The sequence below is a fragment of the Neolamprologus multifasciatus genome, chromosome 3, assembly GCF_963576455.1.
Source record: "Neolamprologus multifasciatus chromosome 3, fNeoMul1.2, whole genome shotgun sequence".
Lineage (NCBI taxonomy): Eukaryota > Metazoa > Chordata > Actinopteri > Cichliformes > Cichlidae > Neolamprologus > Neolamprologus multifasciatus.
This window is the reverse complement of record NC_140441.1, coordinates 45131708-45151707: the sequence shown is the minus strand read 5'-3', so window position 1 is coordinate 45151707 and position 20000 is coordinate 45131708. Positions and strand designations below refer to the sequence as shown.

General features: G+C 46.2%; 4 non-coding genes and 16 pseudogenes across 4 annotated transcripts; all 20 read right to left on the bottom strand.

The window, feature by feature from the left end:
• Positions 1 to 160: 160 nt before the first annotated feature.
• On the bottom strand, positions 161 to 279 carry LOC146523514 (5S ribosomal RNA; annotated as a pseudogene).
• Positions 280 to 1798: 1519 nt separating this feature from the next.
• Positions 1799 to 1917, bottom strand: LOC146523513 (5S ribosomal RNA; annotated as a pseudogene).
• A 390-nt stretch (positions 1918 to 2307) lies between these two features.
• On the bottom strand, positions 2308 to 2426 carry LOC146523512 (5S ribosomal RNA; annotated as a pseudogene).
• Positions 2427 to 2815: 389 nt separating this feature from the next.
• Positions 2816 to 2934, bottom strand: LOC146523511 (5S ribosomal RNA; annotated as a pseudogene).
• Positions 2935 to 3324: 390 nt separating this feature from the next.
• Positions 3325 to 3443, bottom strand: LOC146523510 (5S ribosomal RNA). Its single transcript, XR_014873490.1, has one exon. It is a non-coding gene; the product is annotated as a 5S ribosomal RNA (ribosomal RNA).
• Positions 3444 to 6114: 2671 nt separating this feature from the next.
• Positions 6115 to 6233, bottom strand: LOC146523509 (5S ribosomal RNA; annotated as a pseudogene).
• Positions 6234 to 6617: 384 nt separating this feature from the next.
• On the bottom strand, positions 6618 to 6736 carry LOC146523508 (5S ribosomal RNA; annotated as a pseudogene).
• An 883-nt stretch (positions 6737 to 7619) lies between these two features.
• LOC146523507 (5S ribosomal RNA) lies at positions 7620 to 7727 on the bottom strand (annotated as a pseudogene).
• Positions 7728 to 9246: 1519 nt separating this feature from the next.
• On the bottom strand, positions 9247 to 9365 carry LOC146523506 (5S ribosomal RNA). The gene has a single exon (XR_014873488.1). It is a non-coding gene; the product is annotated as a 5S ribosomal RNA (ribosomal RNA).
• Positions 9366 to 9749: 384 nt separating this feature from the next.
• LOC146523505 (5S ribosomal RNA) lies at positions 9750 to 9868 on the bottom strand (annotated as a pseudogene).
• Positions 9869 to 10258: 390 nt separating this feature from the next.
• On the bottom strand, positions 10259 to 10376 carry LOC146523504 (5S ribosomal RNA; annotated as a pseudogene).
• A 391-nt stretch (positions 10377 to 10767) lies between these two features.
• LOC146523503 (5S ribosomal RNA) lies at positions 10768 to 10886 on the bottom strand. The gene has a single exon (XR_014873511.1). It is a non-coding gene; the product is annotated as a 5S ribosomal RNA (ribosomal RNA).
• A 390-nt stretch (positions 10887 to 11276) lies between these two features.
• On the bottom strand, positions 11277 to 11396 carry LOC146523502 (5S ribosomal RNA; annotated as a pseudogene).
• A 390-nt stretch (positions 11397 to 11786) lies between these two features.
• LOC146523501 (5S ribosomal RNA) lies at positions 11787 to 11905 on the bottom strand. Its single transcript, XR_014873480.1, has one exon. It is a non-coding gene; the product is annotated as a 5S ribosomal RNA (ribosomal RNA).
• A 389-nt stretch (positions 11906 to 12294) lies between these two features.
• LOC146523500 (5S ribosomal RNA) lies at positions 12295 to 12412 on the bottom strand (annotated as a pseudogene).
• Positions 12413 to 12802: 390 nt separating this feature from the next.
• Positions 12803 to 12921, bottom strand: LOC146523499 (5S ribosomal RNA; annotated as a pseudogene).
• A 384-nt stretch (positions 12922 to 13305) lies between these two features.
• Positions 13306 to 13424, bottom strand: LOC146523498 (5S ribosomal RNA; annotated as a pseudogene).
• Positions 13425 to 13814: 390 nt separating this feature from the next.
• Positions 13815 to 13933, bottom strand: LOC146523497 (5S ribosomal RNA; annotated as a pseudogene).
• A 389-nt stretch (positions 13934 to 14322) lies between these two features.
• Positions 14323 to 14441, bottom strand: LOC146523496 (5S ribosomal RNA; annotated as a pseudogene).
• Positions 14442 to 14825: 384 nt separating this feature from the next.
• LOC146523495 (5S ribosomal RNA) lies at positions 14826 to 14944 on the bottom strand (annotated as a pseudogene).
• Positions 14945 to 20000: the final 5056 nt, after the last annotated feature.

The window sequence follows — 20000 nt, the reverse complement described above, 5'->3', positions numbered from 1 at the left end:
CCCTGTGTGTTGTAGGTGGCCTCAGCCAGCAGAACAAGACATTGGTGAAAATAGCCAAAAGCAATTTCGTTAATGTGCCCTAATTAATGGGAAGCTGCTTTGGGTCTTTTAATACACCCCTTCTCTGGATCAAAAGCAGTTCAATGACATGAAAATAAAAGGCTTACAGCACCAGGTAGTCCCAGGAAGTCTCCCATCCAAGTACTGACCAAGCCCAGCCCTGCTAAGCTTCCGAGATCAGACGAGGTCAGGCGTGCTCAGGGTGGTATGGCCGTAAGCTGCTGCCTACAGCACAATGTGTCAATTTATGGAATCAAGTGATGAGGTGGCCAGTACCTGAAGTTACGAACACAATCCTATAACCCTACCTGCATGCTTGCCTAATACCCTAACCCAAAGACTCAGTTTAGCATTTATCCAGCAGCACAGGCCCTGGATTTTTGAAGATGGCCTGAGGAACCAGCACAGGGCCTGGTGTGGTGTAGTTAGCCTCGGCCAGCAGCACTGGCCCTGGTGTGTTGTAGGTGGCCTCAGCCAGCAGAACAAGACATTGGTGAAAACAGCCAAAAGCAATGTCGTTAATGTGCCCTCATTAATGGGCAGCTGCTTTGGGTCTTTTACAGTTTTTTCTGATTGCTTAAGCACATTTTTTGTAACTATTGGCTATTTTTGCAAAACTCTACACACAAATAAGAAAACCTGTCACCCAATTATCAAAACATTGTAGTTCTTTTGCAAAAGCGAACACAGCTAGATTAACTCTTCACACCTTCGTAAAAATGGTGTTTTCGTATCAAACAGTACACACAAGCCATCATCTACTAAGCACACAATGCGCCAACTGCACACTGATGGTATGAATACAAAACACATCTGGCTTTTGCTTTCTCTGTGTACAGATGTCAATTGAACATTCTGCCTCTGCCCCCAACATCTGGACGTCTAGCAATTCTGTAAAGTAACAATTTCAGTATTTTTGCATGTATGGTACTGTTGTGTTTCTCATTAGAGTATGGCAGTGCTACAAAGTACTTACCGATTCTCATTTCGAAATGTCCTAATGATGCTTGCCACAGTGTAGCGGCTCAGTTTAGGCTGAACCCGTTGGCCAGCTTCCCTCAGGGTCATCCCATGGTTGATGACATGGTCCACTATTGTAGCCCTGATGTCATCAGTTATTCTGTTTCTTACTCTTCTTACCCTTCCTCTTTCCCCTCCTCGTCCTCTTCTTGCTCCTCTTTGTCCTCTTCCTCTAACTTCCTCTAACCCTCTTGCTTCTTCACCTCCACGTCCTCTTCCTCCAACTTCTTCACCTCCACGTCCTCTCCCTCTGCCTCCTCTGATTCTCACTCTTCTCACTCTTACTGCTCCTTCCATTGTACTCCACATAGACAGATTACCTGTGGCCTGTTTATAGTGCTTAGGCTGATTGCAAAGTGGACTAATTATCTAAAACAGTTTTCACATGTGAAAGTGTGCCAGACAGTTGGCAAAATAGTGTTAATGATAGCCATACATGTGTATAATTTTGCTAGGAGTGTGTTGGAAATTTGGTAATTGAGTGTAAGCAGTGAGTTGTGCCTACAGTTTTGCAAAGTGTGTGTTACAAAATTGCAAACTGAGTGCAAAGCAGTGTTTGTGCTTTTAGTTTTGCAAACTCAGTGAGTGGTTTTGCTATAAGTGTTAATAGTTTTAGGAATTGTGCTATAAGAATCACAGTTAGGGTTTAAGCATTCAGAAAAAACTGTAATACACCCCTTCTCTGGATCAAAAGCAGTTCAATGACATGAAAATGAAAGGCTTAGAGCACCAGGTATTCCCAGGCAGTCTCCCATCCAAGTACTAACCAAGCCCAGCCCTGCTTAGCTTCCGAGATCAGACGAGGTCAGGCGTGCTCAGGGTGGTATGGCCGTAAGCTGCTGCCCACAGCACAATGTGTCAATTTATGGAATCAAGTGATGAGGTGGCCAGTACCTGAAGTTACGAACACAATCCTATAACCCTACCTGCATGCTTGCCTAATACCCTAACCCAAAGACTCAGTTTAGCATTTATCTAGCAGCACAGGCCCTGGATTTTTGAAGATGGCCTCAGGAACCAGCACAGGGCCTGGTGTGGTGTAGTTAGCCTCGGCCAGCAGCACTGGCCCTGGTGTGTTGTAGGTGGCCTCAGCCAGCAGAACAAGACATTGGTGAAAACAGCCAAAAGCAATGTCGTTAATGTGTCTTCATTAATGGGCAGCTGCTTTGGGTCTTTTAATACACCCCTTCTCTGGATCAAAAGCAGTTCAATGACATGAAAATGAAAGGCTTACAGCACCAGGTATTCCCAGGCAGTCTCCCATCCAAGTACTAACCAAGCCCAGCCCTGCTTAGCTTCCGAGATCAGACGAGGTCAGGCGTGCTCAGGGTGGTATGCCCGTAAGCTGCTGCCCACAGCACAATGTGTCAATTTATGGAATCAAGCGATGAGGTTTCCAGTACCTGAAGTTACGAACACAATCCTATAACCCTACCTGCATGCTTGCCTAATACCCTAACCCAAAGACTCAGTTTAGCATTTATCCAGCAGCACAGGCCCTGGATTTTTGAAGATGGCCACAGGAACCAGCACAGGGCCTGGTGTGGTGTAGTTAGCCTCGGCCAGCAGCACTGGCCCTGTGTGTTGTAGGTGGCCTCAGCCAGCAGAACAAGACATTGGTGAAAACAGCCAAAAGCAATGTCGTTAATGTGCCCTCATTAATGGGCAGCTGCTTTGGGTCTTTTAATACACCGCTTCTCTGGATCAAAAGCAGTTCAATGACATGAAAATTAAAGGCTTACAGCACCAGGTATTCCCAGGCAGTCTCCCATCCAAGTACTAATCAAGTCCAGCCCTGCTTAGCTTCCGAGATCAGACGAGGTCAGGCGTGGTCAGGGTGGTATGGCCGTAAGCTGCTGCCCACAGCACAATGTGTCAATTTATGGAATCAAGTGATGAGGTGGCCAGTACCTGAAGTTACGAACACAATCCTATAACCCTACGTGCATGCTTGCCTAATACCCTAACCCAAAGACTCAGTTTAGCATTTATCCAGCAGCACAGGCCCTGGATTTTTGAAGATGGCCTGAGGAACCAGCACAGGGCCTGGTGTGGTGTAGTTAGCCTCGGCCAGCAGCACTGGCCCTGGTGTGTTGTAGGTGGCCTCAGCCAGCAGAATAAGACATTGGTGAAAACAGCCAAAAGCAATGTCGTTAATGTGCCCTCATTAATGGGCAGCTGCTTTGGGTCTTTTAATACACCCCTTCTCTGGATCAAAAGCAGTTCAATGACATGAAAATGAAAGGCTTACAGCACCAGGTATTCCCAGGCAGTCTCCCATCCAAGTACTAACCAAGCCCAGCCCTGCTTAGCTTCCGAGATCAGACGAGGTCAGGTGTGCTCAGGGTGGTATGGCCGTAAGCTGCTGTCCACAGCACAATGTGTCAATTTATGGAATCAAGTGATGAGGTGGCCAGTACCTGAAGTTACGAACACAATCCTATAACCCTACCTGCATGCTTGCCTAATACCCTAACCCAAAGACTCAGTTTAGCATTTATCCAGCAGCACAGGCCCTGGATTTTTGAAGATGGCCTCAGGAACCAGCACAGGGCCTGGTGTGGTGTAGTTAGCCTCGGCCAGCAGCACTGGCCCTGGTGTGTTTTAGGTGGCCTCAGCCAGCAGAACAAGACATTGGTGAAAACAGCCAAAAGCAATGTCGTTAATGTGCCCTCATTAATGGGCAGCTGCTTTGGGTCTTTTACAGTTTTTTCTGAATGCTTAAACCTAACTGTGATTCTTATAGCACAATTCCTAAAACTATTAACGCTTATAGCAAAACCACTCACTGAGTTTGCAAAACTAAAAGCACAAACACTGCTTTGCACTCAGTTTGCAATTTTGTAACACACACTTTGCAAAACTGTAGGCACAACTCACTGCTTACACTCAATTACCGAATTTCCAACACACTCCTAGCAAAATTATACACATGTATGGCTATCATTAACACTATTTTGCCAACTGTCTGGCACACTTTCACATGTGAAAACTGTTTTAGATAATTAGTCCACTTTGCAATCAGCCTAAGCACTATAAACAGGCCACAGGTAAGCTGTCTATGTGGAGTACAATGGAAGGAGCAGTAAGAGTGAGAAGAGTGAGAATCAGAGGAGGCCGAGGGAGAGGACGTGGAGGTGAAGAAGTTGGAGGAAGAGGACGTGGAGGTGAAGAAGTTGGAGGAAGAGGACGTGGAGGTGAAGAAGCAAGAGGGTTAGAGGAAGTTAGAGGAAGAGGACAAAGAGGAGCAAGAAGAGGACGAGGAGGGGAAAGAGGAAGGGTAAGAAGAGTAAAAAACAGAATAACTGATGACATCAGGGCTACAATAGTGGACCATGTCATCAACCATGGGATGACCCTGAGGGAAGCTGGCCAACGGGTTCAGCCTAAACTGAGCCGCTACACTGTGGCAAGCATCATTAGGACATTTCGAAATGAGAATCGGTAAGTACTTTGTAGCACTGCCATACTCTAATGAGAAACACAACAGTACCATACATGCAAAAATACTGAAATTGTTACTTTACAGAATTGCTAGACGTCCAGATGTTGGGGGCAGAGGCAGAATGTTCACTCTAGAGCAAGAGACCCATATAGTGAACATGGTGATTGCCAATAATGCAATAAGACTGCGCGAAATACAGCAGCGCATAATTGATAATGACACCATCTTTCAAAATATACACAGTGCAAGCATTTCTACACTAAGTCGTGTACTTGCGCGCCACAGAATAAGAATGAAGCAAATTTACAGAGTTCCTTTCGAGAGAAACACAGAACGTGTAAAGCAACTGCGATATGACTATGTGCAGGTAAGCTAGTGTCATTGGTTCTGAATTTGGAAGTGCATACTGTAGTGCTGTGCATGGGCCTGATGTGTTGCATTTGTTTTGTCTTGTCCAGAGAGTGATGGAAGTAGAAGCAGATGCAACGGGACATGAGCTACTTTTTGTAGATGAGGCCGGTTTTAACCTCAGTAAAACCAGGAGATGTGGCAGGAACATAATTGGACACCGTGCCATCATCAATGTCCCAGGACAACGTGGTGGTAACATAACCATGTGTGCAGCTATAAGCCAAAATGGTGTTGTTCACCATCATGCAACCATAGGCCCATACAACACTGCACACATTATTGCATTCCTGGACACCTTGCATGACATGCTCACTGTTCAGAGACCAGAGCAGACCCGATATGTCATCATATGGGACAATGTTAGTTTCCATAGGGCTGCTTTGGTCCGCAACTGGTTTACAGTCCACCCATCCTTCATGGCACTCAACCTCCCTCCATACTCTCCATTCTTAAATCCCATCGAGGAGTTCTTCTCTGCCTGGCGCTGGAAAGTGTACGACCGTCATCCTCATCAACAGGTAGCCCTTTTACAGGCAATGGAGGAGGCATGTGGAGATATTGACCAGGCATCATGTCAGGCCTGGATACGGCATTCAAGGAGATATTTTCCCCGGTGCCTTGGACTGGAGGATATTGCATGCGATGTGGACGAAATTTTGTGGACGGACCCAGAAAGACGACATGATGTAGGCTGATTGTCTTTTTTTTCCCTTTTTTTTGTGAAATTCCTATTTTGTGTTCTGACTTTGTCTTGGTTTTGATGAGTGTGAATAAACACCAATACTTGAAGTTCGGATCCTTGTATGTTTACATGACACTATGACAAAAGTGTGACCTCAAATTGACATCTGTACACAGAGAAAGCAAAAGCCAGATGTGTTTTGTATTCATACCATCAGTGTGCAGTTGGCGCATTGTGTGCTTAGTAGATGATGGCTTGTGTGTACTGTTTGATACGAAAACACCATTTTTACGAAGGTGTGAAGAGTTAATCTAGCTGTGTTCGCTTTTGCAAGAGAACTACAATGTTTTGATAATTGGGTGACAGGTTTTCTTATTTGTGTGTGGAGTTTTGCAAAAATAGCCAATAGTTACAAAAAATGTGCTTAAGCAATCAGAAAAAACTGTAATACACCCCTTCTCTGGATCAAAAGCAGTTCAATGACATGAAAATGAAAGGCTTACAGCACCAGGTATTCCCAGGCAGTCTCACATCCAAGTACTAACCAAGCCCTGCCCTGCTTAACTTCCGAGATCAGACGAGGTCAGGTGTGCTCAGGGTGGTATGGCCGTAAGCTACTGTCCTCAGCACAATGTGTCAATTTATGGAATCAAGTGATGAGGTGGCCAGTACCTGAAGTTACGAACACAATCCTATAACCCTACCTGCATGCTTGCCTAATACCCTAACCCAAAGACTCAGTTTAGCATTTATCCAGCAGCACAGGCCCTGGATTTTTGAAGATGGCCTCAGGAACCAGCACAGGGCCTGGTGTGGTGTAGTTAGCCTCGGCCATCAGCACTGGCCCTGGTGTGTTGTAGGTGGCCTCAGCCAGCAGAACAAGACATTGGTGAAAACAGCCAAAAGCAATGTCGTTAATGTGCCCTCATTAATGGGCAGCTGCTTTGGGTCTTTTAATACACCCCTTCTCTGGATCAAAAGCAGTTCAATGACATGAAAGGCTTACAGCACCATTCATTCCCAGGCAGTCTCCCATCCAAGTACTAACCAAGCACAGCCCTGCTTAGCTTCCGAGATCAGACGAGGTCAGGCGTGCTCAGGGTGGTATGGCCGTAAGCAGCTGCCCACAGCACAATGTGTCAATTTATGGAATCAAGTGATGAGGTGGCCAGTACCTGAAGTTACGAACACAATCCTATAACCCTACCTGCATGCTTGCCTAATACCCTAACCCAAAGACTCAGTTTAGCATTTATCCAGCAGCACAGGCCCTGGATTTTTGAAGATGGCCTCAGGAACCAGCACAGGGCCTGGTGTGGTGTAGTTAGCCTCGGCCATCAGCACTGGCCCTGGTGTGTTGTAGGTGGCCTCAGCCAGCAGAACAAGACATTGGTGAAAACAGCCGAAAGCAATGTCGTTAATGTGCCCTCATTAATGGGCAGCTGCTTTGGGTCTTTTAATACACCCCTTCTCTGGATCAAAAGCAGTTCAATGACATGAAAGGCTTACAGCACCAGGGATTCCCCCATCCAAGTACTAACCAAGCACAGCCCTGCTTAGCTTCCGAGATCAGACGAGGTCAGGCGTGCGCAGGGTGGTATGGCCGTAAGCTGCTGCCCATAGGAGAATGTGTCAATTTATGGAATCAAGTGATGAGGTGGCCAGTACCTGAAGTTACAAAGACAATCCTTTAACCCTACCTGCATGCTTGCCTAATACCCTAACCCAAAGACTCAGTTTAGCATTTATCCAGCAGCACAGGCCCTGGATTTTTGAAGATGGCCTCAGGAACCAGCACAGGGTCTGGTGTGGTGTAGTTAGCCTCAGCCACCAGCACTGGCCCTGGTGTGTTGTAGGTGGCCTCAGCCAGCAGAACAAGACATTGGTGAAAACAGCCAAAAGCAATGTCGTTAATGTGCCCTCATTAATGGGCAGCTGCTTTGGGTCTTTTAATACACCCCTTCTCTGGATCAAAAGCAGTTCAATGACATGAAAATTAAAGGCTTACAACACCAGGTACTCCCAGGCGTCTCCCATCCAAGTACTAACCAAGCCCAGCCCTGCTTAGCTTCCGAGATCAGGCGTGCTCAGGGTGGTATGGCCGTAAGCTGCTGGCCACAGCACAATGTGTCAATTTATGGAATCAAGTGATGAGGTGGCCAGTACCTGAAGTTACGAACACAATCCTATAACCCTACCTGCATGCTTGCCTAATACCCTAACCCAAAGACTCAGTTTAGCATTTATCCAGCAGCACAGGCCCTGGATTTTTGAAGATGGCCTCAGGAACCAGCACAGGGCCTGGTGTGGTGTAGTTAGCCTTGGCCAGCAGCACTGGCCCTGGTGTGTTGTAGGTGGCCTCAGCCAGCAGAACAAGACATTGGTGAAAACTGCCAAAAGCAATGTCGTTAATGTGCCCTCATTAATGGGCAGCTGCTTTGGGTCTTTTACAGTTTTTCCTGATTGCTTAAGCACATTTTTTGTAACTATTGGCTATTTTTGCAAAACTCTACACACAAATAAGAAAACCTGTCACCCAATTATCAAAACATTGTAGTTCTCTTGCAAAAGCGAACACAGCTAGATTAACTCTTCACACCTTTGTAAAAATGGTGTTTTCGTATCAAACAGTACACACAAGCCATCATCTACTAAGCACACAATGCGCCAACTGCACACTGATGGTATGAATACAAAACACATCTGGCTTTTGCTTTCTCTGTGTACAGATGTCAATTGAACATTCTGCCTCTGCCCCCAACATCTGGACGTCTAGCAATTCTGTAAAGTAACAATTTCAGTATTTTTGCATGTATGGTACTGTTGTGTTTCTCATTAGAGTATGGCAGTGCTACAAAGTACTTACCGATTCTCATTTCGAAATGTCCTAATGATGCTTGCCACAGTGTAGCGGCTCAGTTTAGGCTGAACCCGTTGGCCAGCTTCCCTCAGGGTCATCCCACGGTTGATGACATGGTCCACTATTGTAGCCCTGATGTCATCAGTTATTCTGTTTCTTACTCTTCTTACCCTTCCTCTTTCCCCTCCTCGTCCTCTTCTTGCTCCTCTTTGTCCTCTTCCTCTAACTTCCTCTAACCCTCTTGCTTCTTCACCTCCACGTCCTCTTCCTCCAACTTCTTCACCTCCACGTCCTCTCCCTCGGCCTCCTCTGATTCTCACTCTTCTCACTCTTACTGCTCCTTCCATTGTACTCCACATAGACAGCTTACCTGTGGCCTGTTTATAGTGCTTAGGCTGATTGCAAAGTGGACTAATTATCTAAAACAGTTTTCACATGTGAAAGTGTGCCAGACAGTTGGCAAAATAGTGTTAATGATAGCCATACATGTGTATAATTTTGCTAGGAGTGTGTTGGAAATTTGGTAATTGAGTGTAAGCAGTGAGTTGTGCCTACAGTTTTGCAAAGTGTGTGTTACAAAATTGCAAACTGAGTGCAAAGCAATGTTTGTGCTTTTAGTTTTGCAAACTCAGTGAGTGGTTTTGCTATAAGTGTTAATAGTTTTAGGAATTGTGCTATAAGAATCACAGTTAGGGTTTAAGCATTCAGAAAAAACTGTAATACACCCCTTCTCTGGATCAAAAGCAGTTCAATGACATGAAAATGAAAGGCTTACAGCACCAGGTATTCCCAGGCAGTCTCCCATCCAAGTACTAACCAAGCCCAGCCCTGCTTAACTTCTGAGATCAGACGAGGTCAGGCGTGCTCAGGGTGGTATGGCCGTAAGCTGCTGCCCACAGCACAATGTGCCAATTTATGGAATCAAGTGATGAGGTGGCCAGTACCTGAAGTTACGAACACAATCCTATAACCCTACCTGCATGCTTGCCTAATACCCTAACCCAAAGACTCAGTTTAGCATTTATCCAGCAGCACAGGCCCTGGATTTTTGAAATTGGCCTCAGGAACCAGCACAGGGCCTGGTGTGGTGTAGTTAGCCTCGGCCAGCAGCACTGGCCCTGGTGTGTTGTAGGTGGCCTCAGCCAGCACAACAAGACATTGGTGAAAACAGCCAAAAGCAATGTCGTTAATGTGCCCTCATTAATGGGCAGCTGCTTTGGGTCTTTTAATACAGCCCTTCTCTGGATCAAAAGCAGTTCAATGATAGGAAAGGCTTATAGCACCAGGTACTCCCAGGCAGTCTCCCATCCAAGTACTAACCAAGCCCAACTCTGCTTAGCTTCCGAGATCAGACGAGGTCAGGCGTGCTCAGGGTGGTATGGCCGTAAGCTGCTCCCCACAGCACAATGTGTCAATTTATGGAATCAAGCGATGAGGTGGCCAGTACCTGAAGTTACGAACACAATCCTATAACCCTACCTGCATGCTTGCCTAATACCCTAACCCAAAGACTCAGTTTAGCATTTATCCAGCAGCACAGGCCCTGGATTTTTGAAGATGGCCTCAGGAACCAGCACAGGGCCTGGTGTGGTGTAGTTAGCCTCGGCCAGCAGCACTGGCCCTGGTGTGTTGTAGGTGGCCTCAGCCAGCAGAACAAGACATTGGTGAAAACAGCCAAAAGCAATGTCGTTAATGTGCCCTCATTAATGGGCAGCTGCTTTGGGTCTTTTAATACACCCCTTCTCTGGATCAAAAGCAGTTCAATGACATGAAAAGGAAAGGCTTACAGCACCAGGTATTCCCAGGCAGTCTTCATCCAAGTACTAACCAAGCCCAACCCTGCTTAGCTTCCGAGATCAGACGAGGTCAGGCGTGCTCAGGGTGGTATGGCCGTAAGCTGCTGCCCTCAGCACAATGTGTCAATTTATGGAATCAAGTGATGAGGTGGCCAGTACCTGAAGTTACGAACACAATCCTATAACCCTACCTGCATGCTTGCCTAATACCCTAACCCAAAGACTCAGTTTAGCATTTATCCAGCAGCACAGGCCCTGGATTTTTGAAGATGGCCTCAGGAACCAGCACAGGGCCTGGTGTGGTGTAGTTAGCCTCGGCCAGCAGCACTGGCCCTGGTGTGTTGTAGGTGGCCTCAGCCAGCAGAACAAGACATTGGTGAAAACAGCCAAAAGCAATGTCGTTAATGTGCCCTCATTAATGGGCAGCTGCTTTGGGTGTTTTCAATACACCCCTTCTCTGGATCAAAAGCAGTTCAATGACATGAAAATGAAAGGCTTACAGCACCAGGTCTTCCCAGGCAGTCTCCCATCCAAGTACTAACCAAGCCCAGCCCTGCTTAGCTTCCGAGATCAGACGAGGTCAGGCGTGCTCAGGGTGGTATGGCCGTAAGCTGCTGTCCACAGCACAATGTGTCAATTTATGGAATCAAGTGATGAGGTGGCCAGTACCTGAAGTTACGAACACAATCCTATAACCCTACCTGCATGCTTGCCTAATACCCTAACCCAAAGACTCAGTTTAGCATTTATCCAGCAGCACAGGCCCTGGATTTTTGAAGATGGCCTCAGGAACCAGCACAGGGCCTGGTGTGGTGTAGTTAGCCTCGGCCAGCAGCACTGGCCCTGGTGTGTTGTAGGTGGCCTCAGCCAGCAGAACAAGACATTGGTGAAAACAGCCAAAAGCAATGTCGTTAATGTGCCCTCATTAATGGGCAGCTGCTTTGGGTCTTTTAATACACCCCTTCTCTGGATCAAAAGCAGTTCAATGACATGAAAAGGAAAGGCTTACAGCACCAGGTATTCCCAGGCAGTCTCCATCCAAGTACTAACCAAGCCCAAGCCCTGCTTAAGCTTCCGAGATCAGACGAGGTCAGGCGTGCTCAGGGTGGTATGGCCGTAAGCTTCTGCCCACAGCACAATGTGTCAATTTATGGAATCAAGTGATGAGGTGGCCAGTACCTGAAGTTACGAACACAATCCTATAACCCTACCTGCATGCTTGCCTAATACCCTAACCCAAAGACTCAGTTTAGCATTTATCCAGCAGCACAGGCCCTGGATTTTTGAAGATGGCCTCAGGAACCAGCACAGGGCCTGGTGTGGTGTAGTTAGCCTCGGCCAGCAGCACTGGCCCTGGTGTGTTGTAGGTGGCCTCAGCCAGCAGAACAAGACATTGGTGAAAACAGCCAAAAGCAATGTCGTTAATGTGCCCTCATTAATGGGCAGCTGCTTTGGGTCTTTTAATACACCCCTTCTCTGGATCAAAAGCAGTTCAATGACATGAAAATTAAAGGCTTACAGCACCAGGTATTCCCAGGCAGTCTCCCATCCAAGTACTAACCAAGCCCAGCCCTGCTTATCTTCCGAGATCAGACGAGGTCAGGCGTGCTCAGGGTGGTATGGCCGTAAGCTGCTGCCCACAGCACAATGTGCCAATTTATGGAATCAAGTGATGAGGTAGCCAGTACCTGAAGTTACGAACACAATCCTATAACCCTACCTGCATGCTTGCCTAATACCCTAACCCAAAGACTCAGTTTAGCATTTATCCAGCAGCACAGGCCCTGGATTTTTGAAGATGGCCTCAGGAACCAGCACAGGGCCTGGTGTGGTGTAGTTAGCCTCGGCCAGCAGCACTGGCCCTGGTGTGTTGTAGGTGGCCTCAGCCAGCAGAATAAGACATTGGTGAAAAAAGCCAAAAGCAATGTCGTTAATGTGCCCTCATTAATGGGCAGCTGCTTTGGGTCTTTAATACACCCCTTCTCTGGATCAAAAGCAGTTCAATGACATGAAAATGAAAGGCTTACAGCACCAGGTATTCCCAGGCAGTCTTCATCCAAGTACTAACCAAGCCCAACCCTGCTTAGCTTCCGAGATCAGACGAGGTCAGGCATGCTCAGGGTGGTATGGCCGTAAGCTGCTGCCCATAGCACAATGTGCCAATTTATGGAATCAAGTGATGAGGTGGCCAGTACCTGAAGTTACGAACACAATCCTATAACCCTACCTGCATGCTTGCCTAATACCCTAACCCAAAGACTCAGTTTAGCATTTATCCAGCAGCACAGGCCCTGGATGTTTGAAGATGGCCTCAGGAACCAGCACAGGGCCTGGTGTGGTGTAGTTAGCCTCGGCCAGCAGCACTGGCCCTGGTGTGTTGTAGGTGGCCTAAGCCAGCAGAACAAGACATTGGTGAAAACAGCCAAAAGCAATGTCGTTAATGTGCCCTCATTAATGGGCAGCTGCTTTGGGTCTTTTAATACACCCCTTCTCTGGATCAAAAGCAGTTCAATGACATGAAAATGAAAGGCTTACAGCACCAGGTATTCCAAGGCAGTCTCCCATCCAAGTACTAACCAAGCCCAGCCCTGCTTAGCGTCCGAGATCAGACGAGATCAGGCGTGCTCAGGGTGGTATGGCCGTAAGCTGCTGCCCACAGCACAATGTGTCAATTTATGGAATCAAGTGATGAGGTGGCCAGTACCTGAAGTTACGAACACAATCCTATAACCCTACCTGCATGCTTGCCTAATACCCTAACCCAAAGACTCAGTTTAGCATTTATCCAGCAACACAGGCCCTGGATTTTTGAAGATGGCCTCAGGAACCAGCACAGGGCCTGGTGTGGTGTAGTTAGCCTCGGCCAGCAGCACTGGCCGTGGTGTGTTGTAGGTGGCCTCAGCTAGCAGAACAAGACATTGGTGAAAACAGCCAAAAGCAATGTCGTTAATGTGCCCTCATTAATGGGCAGCTGCTTTGGGTCTTTTAATACACCCCTTCTCTGGATCAAAAGCAGTTCAATGACATGAAAGGCTTACAGCACCAGGTACTCCCAGGCAGTCTCCCATCCAAGTACTAACCAAGCCCAGCCCTGCTAAGCTTCCGAGATCAGACGAGGTCAGGCGTGCTCAGGGTGGTATGGCCGTAAGCTGCTGCCCACAGCACAATGTGTCAATTTATGGAATCAAGTGATGAGGTGGCCAGTACCTGAAGTTACGAACACAGTCCTATAACCCTACCTGCATGCTTGCCTAATACCCTAACCCAAAGACTCAGTTTAGCATTTATCCAGCAGCACAGGCCCTGGATTTTTGAAGATGGCCTCAGGAACCAGCACAGGGCCTGGTGTGGTGTAGTTAGCCTCGGCCAGCAGCACTGGCCCTGGTGTGTTGTAGGTGGCCTCAGCCAGCAGAACAAGACATTGGTGAAAACAGCCAAAAGCAATGTCGTTAATGTGCCCTCATTAATGGGCAGCTGCTTTGGGTCTTTTAATACACCCCTTCTCTGGATCAAAAGCAGTTCAATGACATGAAAAAGAAAGGCTTACAGCACCAGGTAGTCCCAGGCAGACTCCCATCAAAGTACTAACCAAGCTCAGCCCTGCTTAGCTTCCGAGATCAGACGAGGTCAGGCGTGCTCAGGGTGGTATGGCCGTAAGCTGCTGCCCTCAGCACAATGTGTCAATTTATGGAATCAAGTGATGAGGTGGCCAGTACCTGAAGTTACGAACACAATCCTATAACCCTACCTGCATGCTTGCCTAATACCCTAACCCAAAGACTCAGTTTAGCATTTATTCAGCAGCACAGGCCCTGGATTTTTGAAGATGGCCTCAGGAACCAGCACAGGGCCTGGTGTGGTGTAGTTAGCCTTGGCCAGCAGCACTGGCCCTGTGTGTTGTAGGTGGCCTCAGCCAGCAGAACAAGACATTGGTGAAAATAGCCAAAAGCAATGTCGTTAATGTGCCCTAATTAATGGGCAGCTGCTTTGGGTCTTTTAATACATCCCTTCTCTGGATCAAAAGCAGTTCAATGACATGAAAATAAAAGGCTTACAGCACCAGGTATTCCCAGGCAGTCTCCCATCCAAGTACTGACCAAGCCCAGCCCTGCTTAGCTTCCGAGATCAGACGAGGTCAGGTGTGCTCAGGGTGGTATGGCCGAAAGATACTGCCCACTGCACAATGTGTCAATTTATGGAATCAAGTTATAAGGTGTCCAGTACCTGAAGTTACGAACACAATCCTATAACCCTACCTGCATGCTTGCCTAATACCCGAACCCAAAGACTCAGTTTAGCATTTATCCAGCAACACAGGCCCTGGATTTTTGAAGATGGCCTCAGGAACCAGCACAGGGCTTGGTGTGGTGTAGTTAGCCTCGGCCAGCAGCACTGGCCCTGGTGTGTTGTAGGTGGCCTCAGCTAGAAGAACAAGACATTGGTGAAAACAGCCAAAAGCAATGTCGTTAATGTGCCCTCATTAATGGGCAGCTGCTTTGGGTCTTTTAATACACCCCTTCTCTGGATCAAAAGCAGTTCAATGACATGAATGGCTTACAGCACCAGGTACTCCCAGGCAGTCTCCCATCCAAGTACTAACCAAGCCGAGCCCTGCTAAGCTTCCGAGATCAGACGAGGTCAGGCGTGCTCAGGGTGGTATGGCCGTAAGCTGCTGCCCACAGCACAATGTGTCAATTTATGGAATCAAGTGATGAGGTGGCCAGTACCTGAAGTTACGAACACAATCCTATAACCCTACCTGCATGCTTGCCTAATACCCTAACCCAAAGACTCAGTTTAGCATTTATCCAGCAGCACAGGCCCTGGATTTTTGAAGATTCAATTCAATTCAATTCAATTCAATTTTATTTATATAGCGCCAAATCACAACAAATGTCGCCTCAAGGCGCTTCATAGATACAGAGAAAAGCCCAACAATCATATGACCCCCTATGAGCAAGCACTTTGGCGACAGTGGGAAGGAAAAACTCCCTTTTAACAGGAAGAAACCTCCGGCAGAACCAGGCTCAGGGAGGGGCGGCCATCTGCTGCGACCGGTTGGGGTGAGAGAAGGAAGACAGGATAAAGACATGCTGTGGAAGAGAGACAGAGATTAATAACAGATACGATTCAATACAGATAGGTCTGTTAATACATAGTGAGTGAGAAAGGTGACTGGAAAGGAAAAACTCAATGCATCATGGGAATCCCCCGGCAGCCTACATCTATTGCAGCATAACTAAGGGAGGATTCAGGGTCACCTGGTCCAGCCCTAACTATATGCTTTAGCAAAAAGGAAGGTTTTAACCCTAATCTTAAAAGTAGAGATAGTGTCTGTCTCCTGAATCCAAACTGGAAGCTGGTTCCACAGAAGAGGGGCCTGAAAACTGAAGGCTCTCCCTCCCATTCTACTTTTAAATACTCTAGGAACAACAAGTAGGCCTGCAGAGCGGGAGCGAAGTGCTCTAATAGGGTGATATGGTACTACAAGGTCATTAAGATAAGATGGGGCCTGATTATTTAAGACCTTGTATGTGAGGAGCAGGATTTTGAATTCAATTCTGGATTTAACAGGAAGCCAATGAAGGGAAGCCAAAACAGGAGAAATATGCTCTCTCCTTCTAGTCCCTGTCAGTACTCTTGCTGCAGCATTTTGGATTAACTGAAGGCTTTTCAGTGAGTTTTTTGGACATCCTGATAATAATGAATTGCAGTAGTCTAGCCTGGAAGTAATAAATGCATGAACTAGTTTTTCAGCGTCACTCTGAGACAGGATATTTCTAATTTTAGAGATGTTGCGCAAATGGAAGAACGCAGTCTTACATATTTGTTTAATATGTGCGTTGAAGGACATATCCTGGTCAAAAATGACTCCAAGGTTCCTCACAGTGTTACTGGAGGCCAAGGTAATGCCATCCAGAGTAAGAATCTGGTTAGATACCATATTTCTAAGCTTTTCAGCGCCGAGTACAATGACCTCAGTTTTATCTGAGTTAAGAAGCAGAAGGTTAGTGGCCATCCAAGTCTTTATGTCTTTAAGACATTCCTGCAGTTTAACTAATTGGTGTGTGTTATCTGGCTTCATGGACAGATAGAGCTGGGTGTCATCTGCATAGCAGTGAAAATGTATGCTATGTCTTCTAATGATGCTGCCTAGGGGAAGCATGTATAATGTAAACAGAATTGGTCCTAGCACCGAACCCTGTGGAACTCCATAATTAACCTCAGTGTGTGAAGAGGACTCTCCATTTACATGCACAAATTGGAGTCTATTAGATAGATATGATACAAACCACTGCAGTGCAATACCTGTAATACCTACAGCATGTTCTAATCGCTCTAATAGAATATTATGGTCAACAGTATCGAATGCTGCACTAAGGTCAAGAAGGACAAGCACAGAGATGAGTCCACTGTCAGAGGCCATAAGAAGATCATTTGTAACCTTCAATAAAGCTGTTTCTGTGCTGTGATGAACTCTGAAACCTGACTGAAACTCTTCAAATAAACCATTCCTCTGCAGATGATCTGTTAGCTGTTTGACAACTACTCTTTCAAGGATTTTTGATATGAAAGGAAGGTTGGAGATTGGCCTATAATTAGCTAAGACTGCTGGGTCTAGAGATGGCTTTTTGAGTAAAGGTTTAACTGCAGCCACCTTGAAGGCCTGTGGTACATAGCCGATTATTAGAGATAGGTTGATCATATATAAGATCGAAGAATTAATCAATGGCAGGACTTCTTTGAGCAGTTTTGTAGGAATGGGGTCTAAAAGACACGTTGATGGTTTGGAGGAAGTAATTATTGAAGTTAACTCAGAAAGATCGATTGGAAAAAAAGAGTCTAACTTAACATCAATGGAACTAAGAGTAGCTGTAGATAATATTACATCTGTGGGATGATTATTTGTAATTTTTTCTCTAATGATAAAAATTTTATTTGTGAAGAAGTTCATGAAGTCATCACTAGTTAACGTTAAAGGGATGGTTGGCTCAACAGAGCTCTGACTTTTTGTCAGCCTGGCTACAGTGCTGAAGAGAAACCTGGGGTTGTTCTTATTTTCTTCAATCAGTGATGAGTAGTAAGCTGTTCTGGCTTTGCGGAGGGCTTTCTTATAAAGCAACAAACTATTTCTCCAGGCTAAATGATGATCCTCTAAATTTGTGACACGCCATTTCCTCTCCAGATTACGAGTCATCTGCTTTAGGGTACGTGTTTGAGAATTATACCACGGGGTCAGGTACTTCTGATTAGAGACCTTAGTTTTCACTGGAGCTACAGTATCCAGAGTCGTACGTAGTGAGGAGGTGAAATTATTAACAAGATAATCGACCTCTGTTGGGGTAGCGTTCAGATAGCTGCTCTGCTCTGTGTTGGTACAGGGCATTGACGATGATAACAGTGGCTGGATTATATTCTTAAACTTAGTTACAGCGCTTTCAGAAAGACATCTACTTTGATAAAGTCCACTCTCCACTGCTGCGTAATCAATTATTGTAAATGTAAATGTTATCAAGAAATGATCAGACAGGAGAGGGTTTTCAGGAAACACTGTTAAATGTTCAGTTTCTATGCCATATGTTAAAACAAGATCTAGAGTGTGATTAAAGTGGTGGGTGGGTTCTTTTACATTTTGAGAGAAACCAATTGAGTCTAACAACAGATTAAATGCCATGTTGAGGCTGTCATTTTTAGCATCTACATGGATGTTAAAATCACCCACAATAATTATTTTATCTGAGCTCAGAACTAAATTAGATATAAAGTCTGAGAAATCAGACAGAAACTCTGTGTAAGGCCCAGGTGGACGATAGATGATAACAAGTAAGACTGGTTTCTGAGTTTCACAGCTGGGGTGGACAATGCTAAGCATCAGGCTTTCAAATGAATTAAAAGTCTGTCTTGGTCTTTCATTAATTAATAGACTGGTGTGAAAAATTGCTGCCACACCACCCCCTCGACCTGTGCTTCGAGATTTCTGGTAGTTAGAATGACTCGGGGGTGTTGATTCATTTAAACTAACATAATCATCCTGCTGCAACCAGGTTTCTGTAAGGCAGAGTAAATCAATTTGTTGATCAATTATTAAGTCATGTACTAACAGAGACTTGGAGGAGAGAGACCTAATATTTAATAATCCACATTTCACTGTTTTACTCTTTGGTTCAGATGTGGATACTGTATTGTTCTTTCTTTGTGATTGTTTAAGTTGTTTGTTGCTGGTTTTTAGTTTGTTTTTTGTCTTTTTGGAAGCAGACACAGTCTCTATGGAGATGGGTTTTTGGGGGGGTAGCAGGAGGAGAGAAGCTGCAGAGAGGCGTGTAAGACTGCAGCTCTGCTTCCTGGTCCCAACTCTGGATAGTCATGTTTTGAGGGGTTTAATAAATTTGTCGATATTTCTAGAAATGAGAGCTGCTCCATCCAAAGTGGGATGGATGCCATCTCTCCTAACAAGACCAGGTTTCCTCCAGAAGGTTTGCCAATTATCTATGAAGCCCACATCGTTTCTGGGACACCACTCAGACAGCCAGCAATTTAAGGAGAACATGCGGCTAAACATGTCACTCCTGGTCTGATTGGGGAGGGGACCAGAGAAAACTACAGAGTCCGACATTGTTTTGGCAAAGTTACACACCGATTCAATATTGATTTTAGTGACCTCCGATTGGCGTAACCGGGTGTCATTACTGCCGACGTGAATTATGATTTTATTGAATTTACGTTTACCCTTAGCCAGCAGTTTTAAATTTCCTTCAATGTCGCCTGCTCTGGCCCCTGGAAGACAATTGACTATGGTTGCCGGTGTCTCTAGCTTCACATGTCTGAGAACAGAGTCACCAATTACCAGAGTTTGACCCCCGGCGGGTGTGTCACCGAGTGGGGAAAAACGGTTAGACACATGAACGGGTTGGTGGTGTACCTGGGGCTTCTGTTTAGGACTACGCTTCCTTCTCACCGTTACCCAGCCTTTCCCCAGCTGCTTGGGGTCTGCCGGGGAACAGCTAGCGGGGCCTACGCTATCTTCGGCTGCACCAGCTACAGGGGCCTGGCTAGCTAAGGGTGAGAGCAGGGTGCAAAGCCGAGTCTCCAATTCAGTAATCCTGGCCTCCAGAGCTGCAAATATGCTACATTTGTTACAGATATCATTACTGCTAAAGGAGGCCGAGGAGTAACTAAACATCTGACACAATGAGCAAGAAAGTGCAGAAGGGACAGGTGAAGTAGCCATGGTGCTAACGGGTCGGCTACGAGCTAAGCTAGCGAAACAGTACAGAAACAGTGAGTGAATACTATAAATTAGGTAGTGAGTACACAGAAAGTGTGCTTCGGATGAAGCACGTGAAGATTATACTGTGAAAAAAGAATGTATTTAAAAGTTGTTAATTAAACTGCTAACCAAATAAGCTACTCAGAAACACCACTGTGTTTGAGCAGGAACAGGAAGCGATACTATACCACAGAGCGAGCGAGCGAACACCAAGTGACAGCGCCACCGACAGGAGACCAGTGACAGTGGTTCTGTCTGAGGATGATGGCCTGAGGAACCAGCACAGGGCCTGGTGTGGTGTAGTTAGCCTCGGCCAGCAGCACTGGCCCTGGTGTGTTGTAGGTGGCCTCAGCCAGCAGAACAAGACATTGGTGAAAACAGCCAAAAGCAATGTCGTTAATGTGCCCTCATTAATGGGCAGCTGCTTTGGGTCTTTTAATACACCCCTTCTCTGGATC